Source organism: Canis lupus, chromosome 28, assembly GCF_048164855.1.
Source record: "Canis lupus baileyi chromosome 28, mCanLup2.hap1, whole genome shotgun sequence".
NCBI classification, from domain to species: domain Eukaryota; kingdom Metazoa; phylum Chordata; class Mammalia; order Carnivora; family Canidae; genus Canis; species Canis lupus.
The window spans coordinates 2759558-2778873 of record NC_132865.1 but is presented as its reverse complement, the minus strand read 5'-3'; the positions used below and the strand labels follow the sequence as shown (position 1 = coordinate 2778873).

Sequence of the window (19316 nt, the reverse complement as noted above, 5' to 3'; positions counted from 1 at the left end):
GGCCCGGCCTGTGCGCCCTCCTCCCCCCCCTGCAGCCCCAGGGCCGCAACCCAAGCCGCGGGGCCGGGGACGGGCGCGACGCCTCTCCCGCTGCCCCCACGCCTCAGACGGGGCCTCTCTGCTCCCCTGGGAAGCCAGAGTCCCACGCGTGTGTGCGTGTGCGTGTGTGTGGACAAGGGTGCACACGAGCAAACTACGAGCGAACCGGGAGGGGCCACGTGCTGACCATCCCCGGGGAGGCCGCAGAGCCACTGCGGGAAGCTGAGGAAAGGGTAGGAGGCCGCGAGAGAAGGGCGTGGGGCCCACTTCACACGGACACCCCTCGCCGCGGGTCAGAGGGCCCCCAAGTCAGCCGCAGGGTCCCCGGCCCTAGCGCCACCCCTTACCAGCTGAGTGACCCGGGCCGGGCTGCTTCAGACGCTCCCCACCTGCAGCGGGGAAGGAGCGTCACCAGCATGTCACCGGCTGCTGTGAAGCCCAAGTGCGCGACGAGCGCTCAGTGCTCGGGACGCAGCCTGGGACGAGATAAGGGCTCAACAGCAGGCAGGGACCTGGGAATCTCCCTCAGCCGACTCCGTTGCCGGACGGCTGCCAGGTAGGCCTCCCTGGGCACACAGTGCCCTTTCCCAGAGACGCTGTGCAGGGAATTCCCTCCGCTCCTCACCTGGGGCAAGGAGCAGGCCCGGGGCTGGGGGTTCACCGGAAATCACGTTCCAGCCAAGGACTGGCCATGCCCATCGCTCTCTCCATCCCAGTAAAGTCCTGCCCCTGCCGCCGCTCCACACCTTCCACCAACCACTCCAGCCAAGGAGCTCGGAACCTAGAATCTGGGGGTCCCCAGTTTTCTGTCGGAATCCCTCCATTTTTCAAAAAGCTTTCAGTGAATGCCGCAAAAACCTATTCTCCCTGGATTTTTCACACCGGGGTCCACACGGACCTACTGTCATGGAAGCCATAGTCTACGCTGGATACCTTCCCAAAGCATCGATTTCAATGGGCGGTATTGATGGAATATATTTTAGTCCAAGAAGAAGCATGGGCTTGTCATGGAAGAGACACGGAGGGCTGAGGTTGGTATGCTGATGTGAGAAGTCTGGGCCAAGGCCACCCCAACGTTGGTAAGGCAGGTGGCACAGATGGGCCACCCCACAGCCATGCCACGCCGGAGCTACCAACACGGCCTTCCTTGGAGAGAAAGCACGGACGCGTGGCCCAGTCCTGGCCAGGGGTCCTGAGGAGAAGACTGCTGGGGGAAGCAGGGGTCGGGGGCTTCAGGGGAGGGTGCTTCCTCTCCCAAAAAAGAGATCCATGGGAAGAAATGCCCCTTCTTCATGCAGGAGACCCTCCACACGTGATGCCTAAGGCAGCAGCAGCCATATTCTGACTCAAAAGAGACAACTTCATGAATGAGCCAATGGCCAAGGACCCTTGAGAAGATGGAAGGGACCAGCTCATGGATAACCCCTCAAGCGCTCCATGAACCAGCCCTGAAGTCACCAACTCCAGACGTCCTGTGTGAGATACCAGATGTCCTTACCACAGAGGCAGCTTTTTATTAGGTCTTTCGATACTTGCAGCTGATAGTCGGTATGAGGCAGCAGTTTTAAATTCATTCTCCAGGTCTCCAACCTCCGGAAGCTTTCCCCCAGTCTGGGAGACAGAAAAGCAACGCACACGGTTGCTTTAATGTTGATGTCCACTCTTGTTATGGAGCTCTTGTATATTGAGCTTTGATTATTGGCCAGGCCACAGATTTCATCTTACTTAATTCTCCCAACAACCCCGTGAGATCAGTAAGTGGTGCTATTACCCTCAATAGCTTACAAATGGGGATACTGAAGCACAGAGAAGTTGAGTACTTTGCCCAAATGATTCAGCCAGTTTGTGGCAGAGGCAGGCTTTGCACCCCATGGCGTAACACCAAAGCCCACGCTCGCACAGCTCCTCTACGCCACTCCTCAGAGAATTAGAAGAGCCTTGGAAGGCAAAGCAGCTCCCCAAACACAGAAGCAGAAGGGAGTCTATTAGACACTTTCCAGGGGGTCACTTTCTGAAAGTGAAAAGCCCTCTCTCTGCTTTAAGGGAGGTGTCGGTGTTCCGCAAACACGGTCAAATGCGTTGCCTTCCACTGCCCTGGCGTCAAGCCATCGGAAATTCACCAGGGGTTGCCAAACGCCATGGGAGTCCCCTGAATTTATATGCAAAATGTTGGGTGGCATTGGGAGAAACTCGACAGTTTTCTGGGGGATCTGGTCATCCAAAAAGATTAAGAATCAGCCTCCTCGGGATCCCTGGGTGGCGCCGCGGTTTGGCGCCTGCCTTTGGCCCAGGGCGCGATCCTGGAGACCCGGGATCGAATCCCACATCGGGCTCCCTGCATGGAGCCTGCTTCTCCCTCTGCCTGTGTCTCTGCCTCTCTCTCTCTCTGTGTGACTATCATAAATAAATAAAATCTTTAAAAAAAAAAAAAAAGAATCAGCCTCCTCATGCCTGTATTCACTGCAGCATTATTCACAATCACCAAGATATAGAAACAACCCAAATGTCCTTCGATGGATGACTAGAAAAAGAAAATGTGATACACACACACACACACACACACAGACAGAGGAATATTATTCAGCCATACAAAAGAAGGAACTCCTGTCATTTGCTACAACACGGATGACCTTGGAGGACATGAGGCTCGGTGAACTAAGCCAGACAGAGAAATCAATAATGCGTGATGTGACCTACATGTGGAACCTTAAACAGACAAACAATCCAATTTCGTTAAAACAGAGAATAGAATGGCAGTTGCCAGGAGCTGGAGAGAGAGGGAAATGGTGTGACAGAGGCCAAGGGGTACAGACTTCCAGTCCTAAGAAGGCTAAGTTCTGAGGACCTGACGGATGCTTGGGGACTATAGTTCATACCACGGGATTGTGTACCTTGTAGTCGCTGAGAGTAGACCGTGAGCATTCTCGCCACAGGAAAGGGGGGGCGGTTAACTTGCAAGGTGATGCATGTGTCGTCAATCATCTTGACCTAGTAATCAAACCACAGCGTCTCTGGGTAAAAATCACCACGTTACACACTTTAAATATATGGTTATATTTGTCGATTACTCAATTAGAACATTAAATTTTTTTAATTTATTTTTTATTGGTGTTCAATTTACTAACATACAGTAGAACATTAAATTTTAAAAGAATCGATGTGCCAAACAAACACCGGATGCAGCCGGGGCTCACCGGATGTTTCAGCATTCAAGGGGACCTTAGATACCCTCAAGACCAGGGTCCTGATTGTGCTGAGAAGGAGAACAAGGCCGAGAAGTGAGCTGACTTGCGGAAGCCATGTGGTTGGTTAGGCCCGAGGCGGGGCCTGGGACCCAGAGCCCGTGGCACTGGCCTCTCCCATGGGAGTCTGTCGCACTGCCTGGCATTCCACCATCAGAGTTCCCTTCTGAATTAAGAAGCCCTGACTCCGCACCCGTAAGCGACTGGAGGGTCCTGCCACATGCTCTGAGGCCCCCGTCCTTCCCCTTTCATGCCGTCTTGTTGCTGCCGATGTAACTGTCCTGCCCTAGAACCAGGCCCTCTGAGGAGCCCTATCCGTGTGAAGAGCAGGTGTTATCTGCTTGCCATCGTATCCCAGGAATCTAGCACATGGTGGGACCTTAATAAATATTCACTGTTTGGAAAAAAAATGACTGGACCCCTGCATGCACAAGGGGCAATCGCCTCCTCATAGAACGGCCTTCGTCAGGCTACGCGCGGCTTGGCATCGGCGGCTACCTTCCTCCTCGGTGCTAGCTGAGACGAGGCGCCAGAGGAACGAGGATGGCTTGATGAGGAGGGTGGCCTTTTGAGGAGGGCGGGGTGAAGCAAGAATCCCAACAGATGTGTCAAGGTCCAGAGAACCTGACCCAGATCGAGCGGGGCAAGCTCAAGGGAATGGAGGCCTCCCGGGGACCCTCACACAGACCGCTTGGCCCCTGATGCCATGGAGGCCGCAGCCGTCCTGCCAAACCAGGGCCCGACCTCCCCAGGTCCCAGCAGGTGCTTTCCAGCCAGGAACTGTACAGTCATTGCTTGTGTCCTTCTTCTTCACCAAACACACCTTCTGAGCCATTAATTTTATTGCAGCGTGCAGGGAGCTTGCCAAGAACTTCCTGTAGCTTGTGAGTCACGGTCTCTGAGCACAGAACATCTCCCGAGGGAAGCCATGGCTGCAGGGCCCCGAGCCCTAAGGGGAGCTCTGCCCAAGGGAGCCCTGCTCCAAAAGCACCCTGGGAAGGCCCCGTCAGAGGTGCTGGGGTGAACCGATCAGGGTGCCGGGGAAACCGCACTGGGTGGCGGGGCCTGAAAGACCTCAGAGCAGACAGGAAGCCGGGCACTGACCTGGGGTGGGCAGCCTGACCTTCGTTCCCAGGAGCCCCTGACCGGGCTATCGAAGGAACCAAGTGAGAAAATGGATGAGATACTGTCCTGCAAGCTTTACGCACTGTTACCTCTAGACGTTGTGATTAAACAAAAGTCAGACATCGGACCTACAAGACATAATGTTCCCTGCCCCTCCCTTCTATCCCCTTTGAGTCCCACTCTGCAGGAAAGATGAATGAGGAGGGAGCACTCAGAATGTCTTGATTGTGAAGTCGAATTCAACTGGATGTGCTGCAGGTGAAGGGACACGGTCCCTTCACTACTGGGCAGCTTCAAAGACCCGTACAAGGGACACGGGAAGAAAGGGTGACATTCATGCCCGGGGCTGGTACCCACAGACACCTGCAAGCCAAATGCAGAAATTGCAGCCTGTTAAACAAAGCACATACTTACCGGGGGCGGGGGGTAGGGAGAGAAGAAAAAATAAATTAAATTATATATATATTTTAAAAAGCAGCACATACTTGGCAGGGTTGCCGCTACATGTGGAACATGCCTACTTGTTCTACTTTGAATCAATCAACAAATATTTATTGAGCGCCTGCTGTGTGCCAGAACTGTGTTGGACACGTGGTTTCCAGAAGCTCTCCAGGATCTTTTTCCCCCTTAGAACTCACGCACTCTGCAACTAAAGGCCGGCATGGCACATTAATATTCCCATCACTCCTCTGCCCCAGACGATGAGGCAACAGAGACGGTTCGGGAATTTACCTCCAACTCAAATGCTCTTGTTTTCCCAGTTTGCGATATATTTTTCTGCTCTCTGCTTTCTATAGAATCTGCTGTCTTCTGCTGCTTCTGTTCTGACTCTCACACGGCCACACACACACACTCGGAGCTAACATCCTGACGATTGCAAGACACTTGGCTCCTGACGCTCTCAGTTTCCCCACCTGACAATTGGGCGTGTTGGAGAAGATAAACTCGGAGGGCCCTTGCAGGCCTGTCCGAGATGCTGAGGTCCCAAGCAGGCAGGTCTTCCTTTTTCAATGAGCAAAGGCAGCTCAAGGCAGGGAGAGGCACCGGGGCACGGGCGACGTCGAGAGCAGGGACGCTAAAGCTGTTGAGTTGCCAAGTTGCTCTGCTCTGAGCCCAGCATGTAACGGCCTCAATTACAAGAGGCTCTGAACACAATTCAGCTTGTCCAGAGCTAGAGGGGAACCAGGAGGCTGGGGGGGAGGAAGACCAGTGACTGATAAAAGGGTCAAAGTTCTTGAGGAAGCTGTTTTTCATGAGGCCTTTACCAAGAAGACTCTGGCCTGAAGCTGAGGTTAAGAAGAAGGATGGCTTCTCATCCCTCTTTGGACTGGACATCAGCCAGGCGGCTGATGCCTGGGCCCTTGGACGCCTCCTCCAAAGATAGGCCGTGGTAGCCCAGAACATGACCCACCTCCAACACCTGTAGCACAGCACAGAAAATACTCCAAACTGGGGCACCTGGGGGTGGGGGGGCTCAGTTAAGCATCTGACTCTTGGTGTCTTGGTGTCAGCTCAGGTCATGGTCTCGTGGGTTGTGGGATCAAGCCCTGTGTGGGGCTCTACACTCAGCGGAGTCCACAGGAGTCACTCGCTCTGCCCCTCCCCCAGTTTGTGTGTGCTCACGCACACTTGCTCCCTCTCTCTCTCTTAAAAAAGGAAATAAATCTTAAAAAAAATATATTTCCAACCTTGCCATAGCCTTCTCCAACCTCACCAGTCCTTAGAGCACCATTCTGAGAAACGGATAAAGGTATAAACAGAGAAGGAGAGAACAGCCCAGAATGACTGCTTTAAAGCGCAAGGACTAAGCAACAAAGAAAATAACTCCTTCCTGGTGGAGGAAGCAGAAAAAAACCCAGCCAATAGCCCGAAAGAGAGACAGAGAGAGAGAACACAAAGAAAGAGGGATACCCCAGGAGGGGACAGCTGCTGTACTGTGCAATGTGGGGATGTGACACTCAAAAAGGATGATTTTGCTATGTATCATGACGTGTAATGTGTCTCCTCCAATGATTTCAATAAAAACTCAAAAGGCTCTACAAGACCTTCTTGAAGCTGGAAATGTTCCCCTGAATGTTGTCCTTTGCCAAGACTGTTGCAAAGGCATCCCGGTTGCCTTCCGGCGAGCAAGCTCTGGGAGAACACTACAGCCTGAGGTGACCTCAGATGTGTTATCTGCTGGGTTCATGGACATTGCATCAAGGAAAGGACCTGGGGTTTGAAGTCAAAAGACACTGGGTCCAATTACTAATTGCACAAAGGAATTATTCGGCCTCTCTGCTTCCTCATTTTGAAAATTAAAAAAAAGATGATGCTTTCCAAGCTGATAGTTTCTATGGGGTGGTCCTCCACCAGGAAGCCACGAAATCACACTGAGCTTTTCACAAGCACATGTGCCCATAAAAAGGAACAAAGTCCTGGCACATAGGCTACAACATGAATGAATCTCAAAAATATTACACTAAGTGAAAGAAGCCAGACACAAAAGACCACATATTGGTGATTCTGCCCACATGAAAGGCCTGGAAAAGGCAAATCTATACAAATAGGGAATAGATTCGTGGTTGCCGAGAGCTGGGGGATGAGCGTGGGGAATGATGGAAGAGGAACGAGGAGAGGGTGAGGAACATGATTTAATCTCAGATTGTGGTGAAGGCTGCACAATGAATACTAACAACCATTGAACTGTACGTACGCTCAAAATGGGTGGATTTTATGGCATATGACTTAGGTCTCAAAAATCCTTTTTAAAAATATGCACTGCCCCTCATCACCCCCTATGGCAGTCCTCGTGGGGGAGAGAGGGGAAGAATTCCCTCCGGGTGGTTCTTATCTATGCGTCCCCATAAGACTCATGGACACAAGCCTTTAGTCCTCGGACAGGGGTCCATGGGGCCAGCACCACCCTATGAACGCGGGATGGAAATTCTGAATCAGAGGCCCCACTGCAGAAGCACAATTGCGGCTTGAAACCAATGAGCATTTTAAGGTTCGAGAAGCAGCGCTGTCCCTGCAAACAATGAGACTCGTGCCCTTGCAAGGTCTTCTCTTTCGTCATGACTTCATCCTTTATGAAGCCAACATTTGCCAAGAAAAGTTCCTTCTCTGAGAACATTCTAGCCTTTCAGACCCAGGTAATGTGGGTGGGGGGATGGGGGGGCAGGCAAATACTCTTCTCCAAATAAGGTGATTCGTTATTGGCTGTCAACGACAGCTGTCACCACCACCAACCAACGTGGCCTGCCCGCCCCACAGCCTTGACCAGATGTTGAGCGAGGCGGCAACCAAGGCTGCAATCCCGGGCTTCGGAGGAATGTGGGCTCGCATCTCCCTCCCTGGATGGATATTAGGGAGTCCAGATGCCCACTTGCTGGAGCCCAGAGCCCTTCCCGCCACCTGTCATGTTGGTAAGCTGCCCCCCGGATGTTTCGCTCAGCAATCCCACTTAGCACAAATATCAGATGGTTGGCATTGCGTACCGCGGAATCACCGGGGCGCAAGCAACGTTTCCATCTTCTGATGCTGCAAAGCGAATGGTACAGCTGGGGCCTGGCTTCTCACTGCTCTGCTTCTGGCCTGAAGGACAAGCAGAAATTGGGTTTGGAGAGCTGCTCTGGGCAGCTTCTGGTAGTCGCCGGAGCTCAAGGCTGCCCCATCCCCCAAAAGATACTGGCATAGAAGGCTCACCTCTAATATCTATATAATAGGGACTTTTCCTTGCAGTTTTTATTTTAAAACATGAGAGATGTTATCTCAGTCATGTCAGAGGTTTTTGACAATTGCTAAACCACAAAACTGGTTGGAAAGCATCACGTCCTTTCTGTATGACCCCGTCACATTAGGCAAGGCGTTTCTGCAGCCTGTGCTGCTCCGGTCCTCGGGGTGACAACCCAGCCCAAAGTTCCCAGCTGCCTTTCTTTGGTCTCACGGATATCTTCATTTTGATCTTTTTTTCTTTTCCCCCACATCAACACCACCTCCAAAACAGGAGTGGGAGAAGGTAAAGGTCACTAAAGCCAGGTTAGCTAGGCCTCTGTTGTTTGGGAGGCCTGGGGACAATAGTGGACAATGTTTCCATTTTCCCGGTGGTGCTCCTTGAGTCCAAGAATCAAAATCACGAGACAATTCAATCAAGGAGGATGGAAGAATTTTGAGCCAAATATTTTGAAAAATCAAATACTTTAGAAATTGATACAAAAGCACATGCACAAAAAAAAAAAAAAAAAAAAGCACATGCACCCTCTTTCCACCCGTGAGAAGCGTAAAGGATTTCCTAAACTCTGCCAAAGCGCAAAGATCTTTTTCCGCATGTAGTGCCTCCCTTATGGTGGATGTGGAGGCGAGAGAAGAATGCACGTGGCATGGTCTCTGCGGCCCTCAGGCCAGGGCTGTGGAGACACCGCTGGGAAGGTGAAGAGAAGAGGGAGACCATCCGGAGCTGGGGCAGGCTAACCATGGCTGACCATCTGTGGACACCCGTGGGGCTGCTCCCAAGACAGCAGCCGGGGAGCTGCTTGAGGAGTTAAGGCCCTGGTGGTGTTCCCTGCACACCATGGAAAGGACGTGGGTCCCCTCACGGCTCCAGCTGCACGTCCCAAGACTTGAAGAGATACCCACCTGTACTATGCCACTGGATGAGGGCCAGGTCTTGCAGCCCACGCTCCCAGCCCTAAAGCGCCACTTCTTTTTTACTCTTTTAGCATTTTTATTAGTCTTTTCTTCAATGTCAATGTAGGTAACACACGGTGTTACATCAGTTTCAGGTGTACAAGATAGTGACTCAACAATTCCATACATTACTCCAGGCTCATCGCGGTAAGGGTGCTCTCAAGCTCATCACCTATTTCACCCATCTCCCTACCCACCTCCCCTCTGGTAACCACCAGTTGGTCCTCTAAAGAGTCTGGGTTTTGGTTGGTCTCTTTTTTTCTTTGTTTTGTTTCTGAAATTCCACATATGAGTGAAATCATAGGATATTTGTCTTACTCTGACTTGTTTCACTCAGAATTATGCCCTCTGGATCCATCCATGTTGTTGCAAATGGCAAGATTTCATTCCCTTTTTGTGGCTGAGTAATACTCCACATCTATCTACCTATCCCTATGGATGGACACTTGGGCTGCTTCCATAGTTTGGCTACCTTAAATAACGCCACAGTCAATATAGAGGTGCCTATATCATTTTGTTTTTTTTGTTTGTTTGTTTGTTTGTTTTTCTTTTTTTTTGCCTATATCATTTTGAATTATATTTTCATATTCTTTGGGTAAATATCCAGTGGTGGAATTATGGATCAGATGGTAGTTCTATTTCTTATTTTTTGAGGAACCTCCATACTGTTTTCCATAGTGGCTGCACCACTTTGCATTCCCACCAGTAGTACGCAAGCATTCCTTTTCCCCCACAACCTCACCAATACTTGTTGTTTCTTGTATTTTTTATTTTAACCACTCTGACAGGTGTGAGGTGATATCTCCTGGTGGTTTTGATTTCCATTTCCCTGATGATGAGTGATGATGAGTATTTGTTTCATGCGTCTGTTGGCTTTCTATAGGTCTGTCTTCTTTGGAGAAGTGTCTGTTCATGTCTTCCACCCTATCTTTTTAAAATGGATTATTTGGTTTTGGTGTTGAGTTGTGTAAATTCTTTCTATATTTTGGACGTTAACCCTATATCAAATATGTCATTTGCAAATACCTTCTCCCATTCAGTAGGTTGTCTTTCCGTTTTATTGGAAGTTTCCTTTGCTGTGCAGAAGCTTTTTATTTTGATGTAGTCCCAATAATTAATTTTTGCTTTTATTTCCCTTGTCTTAGGAGGTTTATCCAACTAAAAGCCATTTCCAACAGAGTCTGACTCTACCACCACCTACATATCATTATGAACAGCAATATTCAACCTATCAGAATCAATCCCAGAGATCATAATGACCAAAAATTAAAAAAAAAAAAACATATCCAAACCATGGCAGCCTTGTATAAAAAAATTTTTTTTTAAAGTTTAACTACATACTATCAAAACCACATGTCATCAAAAACCAGGTTCAGGTGATAGGTCCCACATTACATTTACCTTCCTATAAGAAAGATGGTACAATACAATCTGTACCTGTTAATATTATGTACCTGGCAGCCGAAACCCCTAACTCTGAAGCCAGACGACAGCTTGGTGATTTTGTTTTGCACATTGTCCTTTCTCCAAGGTTAAGTGGGTTTCGTGGCACATAACGCAGCTGAAAATTATTGTGGGGGAACATCTGTTGTATTCTCCTCGATGAAGGCAGGGAAAGGGTGTATGGATTAGTGACTACACTGTTTGTATGGGAAGTCTGATCCTTCCAACTTGGCCCGAAACAGAGTTCCAACTGGTCAGAACCAGACACATCAGAAACCTGGCTCTAATCAGACGTAATATAGCTGGGGGCCACCTCAACAGCACTTGGCAACTGACGGAGCCTTTGGCAGGTCCTGAGAGTCTCCTCTGAGCGACTCAGAATAGAAACAAAGTGTTTAACATATTGGAATTTGGGGAGAGATAATAAATTAAATGTCAGTATGATGGAGTAAGTAAAGGAACCTTACTGGGGTAAGTAGGTACTGATTGCAACTGGAGACGTGGGGAGAAAACGAATTGCACTTGGCAGCACGAAGAGAAATGACAAGATGTGTCAAGGTTAAAGAAAGATCTCTTTGATGTGGGGACTTGTGCTGGAGCCTGAAGGGGGGCTATCACCTGGGTAGGAAAGAGAGAGGAGCTTTAGGAGCTTAGAGTGGAGAATGAGTGATCCCCGCTGACGGAGAGAGTTAATGTTGGGGATAATGAGAAACTGGCTATGCGGATGGGACCAGACGGAGGAGGTTGGCTTTTGATCTTCTGCTTATGATGATGTGAAAAATTGTATCTTGCAGGCCAACTTCATTTGATAGGGAGCACCTGCCCGGGACGCTATGTCAAGGCTCTCAGGCAGCGCTTGGGCTTTTGAGAGAAGGGCCATGACGAGGTAGCAGTGTCCGCCCTGGGAGTCGGACAGGATGCGCAAGCCTCGCGTCTGCTGGCTTGGCCCTATAAGAAGGAGGGCCGCAAGAGCTTTGAAAGCAAAACTAACTCAGTGGGACGGTGTTGATATCAACATGCCTATTACAAGGGGAAATTTGCCCCTAAAATCTTACATTTCAAACTTTGTGTTGAATAAAGGACGCGACAGTGACTATTATCTTGGATTTACCTTGTTTATTGATTCGTCCAATAAGTCTCTCTGTGCGCCTACCAGAAGCTTGGCACTAGGAATCAACTATAGGCAGGATGAATGTTGCCGAGCTCCAGGAGTTCACAGTCTAGTAAGGGAGACACACAACTAAACCAATCTCCTGGACCACAGAGACGTAAACTGAGGCTACTGCACCATGGGCCGAAAATGGCCACCAACAGATAGCCACGACCCTGGACAAATCCCTGGAACCTGGGAATGTTCATTTACGTGACCAAAAAAAAAGGTCTTTGCAGATATAATTAAGTTAAGGATCTTGAGATGGGGAAATTAGTACAGATGATCTGCGTGGGCCCTACATGCAATCACACGGATCCTTATAAAAGGCAAAGCAGAGGGAGGTTTACCACACACAGGAGAGGAGAAGACAATGTGGCCATGGGGGCTGAGGCTGGAGTGATGCAGCCACGAGCCATCAGCCAGGGGATGGTGGCGGCCGTCAGAAGCTGGAAGCTGGAAGAGGCAAGGAAGGGACTCTCCCTTTCTGAGTCAGCAGGGCCCTGCCAATACTCAGATTTTGGCTCAGTATTACTGACTTTGGACTTTGGGCCTCTAGAACCGTGACCGAATAAATTTCTGTTTTTGATCCACAAAATTCATGACTATTTATCCGGAGAGCCATAAGGAACTAATACAGATTCCTTGGGAGCTCATAGTAGAGTAGCTCCTCCAGGGTTCCTGGGTCAAGTCTGGGAACCAATTCTGGCTAATTTAGGCAAAGGAAAAGATCTAGAAAAGCTGAAGGAAGCGGCTCACTAAGGCGGAAGCACTCCAGAAGGCTTCAAACACCAAGTGGGAGGACAATTCTTCCAACAGGCAACTGCTCCTGCCACTGGAAATAGGAAATGATTTCTGGCCATCTCTTCTTTCTCTGTGTCAGTCACTCACAATCCAAAATTCCAGAAAATAGAATCTGATTGGATGAGACTTGGACTGCCAAGGGGTGAGAGAGGAATCTGCCCCCATTGAGCTTCCCCCATGAGAAGAGGAAGGGATCCCACAAATACTACACATGAGGGAACTCTTCCCCCAATTCAGTAGGGTTCTGGATGTTAACAACCAGAAACAACAATAAAGGTTCATAGCAGGAGATACCTAATTCGCTCTTGGGAGGCTTTGGGGAAAAGTGATATTGAAGCTGAAACCTAAAGAATGAGTAGATGTTGGTCATGAGTGTTCATAGAACTAAGTCCCCCCACCCCACCCCGCAGCCCGGATATGTTGCTATCTCAGCCAATGGACACACTAAGCACTGACCAGCTCATCAGCATCCTCTCCCATCCTGACTTCTATTTCACCCCTGATTACCAAGGGATTTGGGAAGGAGAAAGGAGAATATGGGGTTCAAACCAAATTATCATGCCTGAGCCTTCTGGCCTTCACGGTACCTGCGTCCCCAGGACGTTAGCTTGGAATCCCCCATATATCCTGGCCCTGGGAGCACACGCCACCACGGCTACTACTAATGCGGTGTGTATTACATTGCTTAGCAACCCCTCACTGTTTGTGTGACGGACTCCTTGCCTGGACACAGGAATAAAAGCTTAGCTCTCTGGAGAATGTCACTGAGTCACAATCCTACTTTCATGAGATCAGGAAAGAACAAACATGATCTGTCTACGTGGTTGGCCACAGCGCCTCAGACGGAGCTCTGGGACCTTCAGGTGAGATGACTCAGAAGAGTCGGGGAGGGTAATGAGAATGAATGTGGATGACAAGTTTGAAGAACAGGCTAGGAGTAAATCTGATTAACATGCTCCTTCTCAGGAGGCCGGATAAATCCAGTGAGGGGTTTCTGTCCGCCAGGGCACCAGAGATCAGGACGGCAGGGCGGAGATGGCCAGTAGAGTCAGTAAAATTTATGTCACGCACAATCGCCTGCCATTGTTCTTAAATTGGGCCTTCACACCTAGAGGTCTCCTGGGAAGATGTAATACTCGTGACCTCTGGGTAGGATTAAAACTGAATTTGCTGAATTTATTTAGCTAAAGCATAAATATTCCGACTGTTCACACATATCCTATGCTGCTTTGGCTATAAGCGAGCTTCTAAGCAGGCGATTCGCATTCCGAGCACCCCCTTGGCCCGGCTCGCCCTTGCCCTCACACCTCGTGCTGTCATCAAGGATGCGAAGTCAGAGAAGGGGGTCCAATGACCGTCGTGCCACTCGGTGGCCGGCACCACGAACGGCTCTCCAACTCCCACACTCCTCAGCTGCAAACGGGGCGACATAACAGTAATTCATAGGGCTGTTCCTGCACCTTAGTAAGGTGACGTCAATAAGGCACTCCTGGCTGCCCGGCACGCTCAGCACGCGGGGAGTGCTCACGTGGGCCTGGAGCCCGAGCCGGGCCACCCCCCTGGGAGCGTCTTCTCTGTGCAAGAGGGTCGGCGATGGTCTAACCGACCTCCTGAGCGTATCCGAGACGCGGCGTACGGAAAGGAGCTGGCACAGGACAGTCAACTGACATTCCTTAATCTGCGGCAACACCTCTTCTGTTCCTTCCCACTGCTCCCTTCCATGTGGACTTAGCTAATGCTCACGTCGCTGGGCTTATCTGGCTCTTTCCTCCAGAAAGACAAATTTCGCTACGTTACTAAGACTTTTATGAGTGACTTCAAGAGAAAGACCATTTCCTCTATAGCTTGGTGTCCCTGATGCCTGACACAAGGTAGATACACAACAAAGTTAAAATTAAGTTTAAAAAGAGTTTCTCCTCTGTCCCTGACTTCTTGCCTTACACCACCTCCCGACAGAAGGAACCCCCATTCCACCTCACCCCACTCCCCCTCACTGCTCCTTGAGATTTTATTTATCAGTTTTATGTGACTGGAGGTAGGCTTAGAAAGCTCAATATTGATAATGAATACTGAATTCTGAAAATCACAGATCATTTCTTCTCCCATGAGTAGGATTAAGAAAATATTTCTAAGCCTCTTTCTTCAAACCGGTTAACTATTTAAACAATTATGTGAAGCTGGTGGGATTGGTGGGGGAGGGGATTCACGTAGCCCTAAAATATAGAAGTTGATCCATTAAGGCATGGAAAAACTGTATATATAAAAACTTCAATTCAATTAGTACAGGAGTAAATAGGACAAATAAATAAAGTAGTAAATAGTGCAAATAAAATAAGCGGTATACAGCGCACAAATAAATCAACTCCACATAGTAAGGGTGCATATTCAAAAACTATATACAGCCAAAAATGTTTAGAGATCGTTGACTTAAGTTGTGTATTTAATGCCACAGTTTTCCATTGATCTTATATCCAAAACTTATCATGACGTTTTAATTTCGTTCCTGTGGATGTGTAATTAGGGTCCACCACATGCAAACTCCGTATACGGCTTTCGAAGAAGGTCCACCGTCTTTATTATACTTATGGTGAGGAGAGAGAAGGGAAGGGAAGGGAGCAGAAAGGAAGGGACCAGGGGATTGAAAATCTTTTCATCTCAAGAGAAGAACTTCGTGCATCCTGCTAGCATTTCTACAGCGAACACCCACGCGCTAGCCGTTGTGGAACAGAAACAAACAGAACCCAGGCTTTGTCAGCCAAGGTGGATCAACACACAAACTGAACGGAGTCACCAGGGACCAGCCTTCTCCCCCCGGTAACACAATCTGTGGCAATACCTGATGCGCCAGATACCTGATGTTGGACCTGGCCAGGTACCTGATGTGCCCCCCTCTGCCTGCTGGCCTCTCCCGGCCTCTAACCTGCCCCTGGTCCTGGCACTTGGCTCCTGAAGTTGTTCGTAACGACCCGCCCTGTTGCCCTATTCCCTGCTCGTCCGTTCTTTAAGGGGGTGCTAGATCATGGCTGCCCCAAGACTGCCCCAGGCTCATGTTGGCAGGAGGCCATTGACTCAAATCGCCTAAACAGAGCAGTTACGTGAAACTCTCTTCTTAGAGGAATGGGTTTTTTTGTTCAGTATTAAATATTTTTAAAACTTCCTCCGTTTCATTATTGAGGTTTCTCATTCCCCTGTCCAGCCATACGGGCACAAGTTTCAGTGCAGTATCTACTGTCTACAGCTGCCCGGAGTGCAGTGTACACCCCACTTCCGTGGGCAGCTCTTGCCCCAACACCCAGGGCTACCCAAGGCCTATTAAGCTGGTTTCTATCATCTAGGAAGTATTCCCCTTCTGTTAGTTGAATAATCCTTTATTCATAAAACAGGTCATTAATGAGTCAGCCCCAGCCTTAATTGTTTGGGCAAGTCATGACTGACTAAGTCACTTCCCAGACTTGTGACCCAAGGGTTCAGTGCCAACAGCAGATAATTGCTTTCTCTATTTTGTCACTTCGGGGCCAAAGGCTTAGCCAGCTGGAATATAAAATTAACTAGTAACAGAGACAAAATATAACGACATCTTTCAATACAAATACGGTTTTTCATTTAAATGAAATTTCAAATTTTATGTTATTGTTAAAATGCTTACGACCCTTCGACACTTCACTGAGGCTCTTCTTAAGGACTTCCATATCTTCCCCTACCCAACCTCTTATATTTGGGTTCTCACTCTTCTAGAACATTTCCCCTCTCCTCTGACGCCTTGAAGCCTGAGCCATCTGATCCACTTGTCCAAACCTACCCAATGGCCAAGGTCTAATTCACGTCACACATCCTCCCGAAGCTTTTTTGCTGTTTGTAGCCCGTGTTGACCTTCATATTTGTAACAGCCTCGTGCACGGTCTGTCATTTAGTCCACTCTGTGCTGTTCTCCAATGATATGGGGAAGTCTTGGGTGAGCTGAATAATTATAAGCACGTTTGCTTTCATCACACTATAAAACTCAACATTCAGTATCATACCGTTTACGAAGCTACATCCAATCAGCATATTTAAATCTTTGACCTTGAGGTTGCCTATTTCTGTGCTAATCAGAGGACATGGGCTACTACGCAAAGGCCTTGGTAAGAAGGAAAAACATTGTTCCTAGAAACAAAGCATGCCGGATTATTGAGCTCTTAACCTAAACCTCCATAATATATATATATATATATATGTATATGTATATATATAGTACTTTTTAAGTTTTTAATTCCAGTTAGTTAACATACAGTGTTGCATTACTTTCAGATGTCCAATACAGTGACTCAACACTTCCACGCATCACCCGGTGCTCATCACCACCCTCCTTAGTCCCCACCACCTATTTAACCCATCCCCCCACCCACCTTCCCTCTAGTAATAATCAGTTTGCTCTTCTAGAGTTAAGAGTCTGTTTCTTGCTTGCTTTCTCAATCTCTCTCTTATCTTTTTCCCTTTGCTTGTTTTTCTTTTATTTCTTAAATTCCACATGAGTAAAACATATATTTGTCTTTCTCTGACTTATTTCATTTAGCATTATCTCTAGCTCTATCCATGTCATTGCAAATGGCAAAATCTCATTCTTTTTGTAGCTGAGTAATATTATATGTATATATATATCTCACATCTTCTTTATCCACTCATCAGTGGATGGACTCTTGGGCTGCTTCCATATCTCGGCTATTGTAAATAATGCTGCTATAAATAGAGAGGTGCGCGTATTCCTTTGAATTAGTGTTCTTGTATTCGTTGGGTAAATATCCCACAGTGTGATTGCTGGACTATAAGGTAGCTCTATTTTGAGAAACCTTTTGAGGAACCTCCATATTGTTTTCCACAGTGGCTGCTCCAGTTTGCATCCCCACCAACAGTAAACAAGGCTTCCTTTTTCTCCACATCCCCACAAATGTCTGTTATTTCTTGTATTATGTTTCTAGCCATTCTGACATGTGTGAGGTGATATCTCATGGTTGTTTTTATTTGCATTTCTCTGATAATAAGTGATGAAGAGCATCTTTTCGTGTGTCTGTTGGCCATCTGTATGTCTCCTTTGGAGAAATGTCTGTTCATGTCTTCTGCCCATTTTTGCATTGGGTTATTTGTTTTTTGAGTGTTGAGTTGAATCCGTTCTTTATATATTTTGGATACTAGCGCTTGGACATGTCATTTGCAAATATCTTATCCCATTCTGTAGGTTGCTTTTTAGTTTGCTCTCTTTGCTGTGCAGAAGCTTTTTATTTTGATGTAATCCCAAAAGTTTTTGTTTCCCTTGCCTCAGGGACCTATCTAGAAAAAAGTTGCTATGGCCAATGTCAGGGAAATTATTGCCTATGCTCTCTTCTAGGATTTTTATGGTTTCAGGTCCCACATTTAGGTCTTTAATCCATTTGGGTTTTTTTCTTGTTTTGTTGTTGTTGTTGTTGGTGGTGGTGGTGGTGGTGGTGGTGGTGGTGGTGTTTAATCCATTTTGAATTTAGTTTTATGTATGGTGTAAGAAAGTGGCCCAGTTTCATTCTTTTGCATATAGCTGTCCAGTTTTCTCAACATCATTTGTTGAAGAGATTGTCTTTTTTCCCATTATATCCCTTCCTGCTTTGTCAAAGATTAATTGACCATATAGTTGTAGATTTATGGTCTGAATTTTCTATTCTGTTCCATTGATCTGTGTGTCTGTTTCTGTGCCAGTACCATAGTGTTTTGATTTCTGCAGCTTTGTAATATAACTTGAAGTCTGAAATTGTGATGCCTCTAGTTCTGCTTTTCTTTTTCAAGATTGCTTTGGCTATTCGGGGTCTTTTGTAGTTCCACACAAATTTTAGGATTGTTTGCTCTAGTTCTGTGAAAAATGCTATCAGTATTTTGATAGGGATTCCATTCAATGTGCAGATTGCTTTGGGTAGCACAGACATTTTAACAATATTTGTCCTTTCAATCCATGAGCATGGACTATCTTTCCACTTCTTTGTGTTGTCTTCAATTTCTTTCATCAGTATCTTAAAATTTTCAGAGTATAGCTTTCACCTCTTTGGTTAGATTTACTCCTAGGTATCTATTTATTTTAGGTGCAATTGTAAATGGGATTTGTTTTCTTAATTTCTCTTTTGCTGCTTCATTATTGGTGAATAGAAATGCAACAGATATCTGTACATTGATTTTATGCAACTTTATGGCAACTTTACTGAATTCACTAAACCTCCCTATATATTAATAACACAGTTCATTGAACTTTTTCATTTTTAAAAAAGAGTACAAAAGGTTATAATACCTGCCATGTTTATTTCAGATTAAGTTTTAGAGAAATACAGTGTTATAGGCATACTGGAAGTTCTTTTTTTCCCAGTCCCATTACTCTACCTTCCTAGCCATTACCAACTAATATCATAAATTTGTATGTATCCTGACTACATAGTTTATGTTCATTATACATACACTCACACTCAAACACACACACACACACACAGTGGTGCTCTATTACATTAGCTGCCTCTAATGAGCCACACCTCCTGAATTTCACCCCATTCAGTAGACACCCTCCCTAGAGCTTGAGCTTGTCTGTGAGTGGTGGGACTGACCTGGGCCAGTTCCATGCCTAGACTTTAAAAATTCATGGCTGCTTCTACTTTTGTACTCTTGGGAGCCCTAACCTGCCATGTAAGAAATGCAGCTTATGTGAGAGACCATATGTAGAATCCACAAGTAAAGGCTACAGAGGAATGAGAAGTCCTAAAACTGCAGGAAATATATTATATATATATCCAAAATATATTTTGGATACTAGCCCTTGGACATGTCATTTGCAAATATCTTATCCCATTCTGTAGGTTGCC

At 47.3% G+C, this 19316-nt stretch overlaps 1 long non-coding RNA gene across 1 annotated transcript; it reads right to left on the bottom strand.

Annotated features, from left to right (window-relative positions):
* Window positions 1–1158: 1158 nt before the first annotated feature.
* On the bottom strand, window positions 1159–7984 carry LOC140619926 (uncharacterized). Its single transcript, XR_012019689.1, has 3 exons — window positions 7886–7984; window positions 2931–3027; window positions 1159–1650 (listed from the first exon to the last, which is right to left on the bottom strand). It is a non-coding gene; the product is annotated as an uncharacterized lncRNA (long non-coding RNA).
* Between the last annotated feature and the right edge of the window lie 11332 nt (window positions 7985–19316).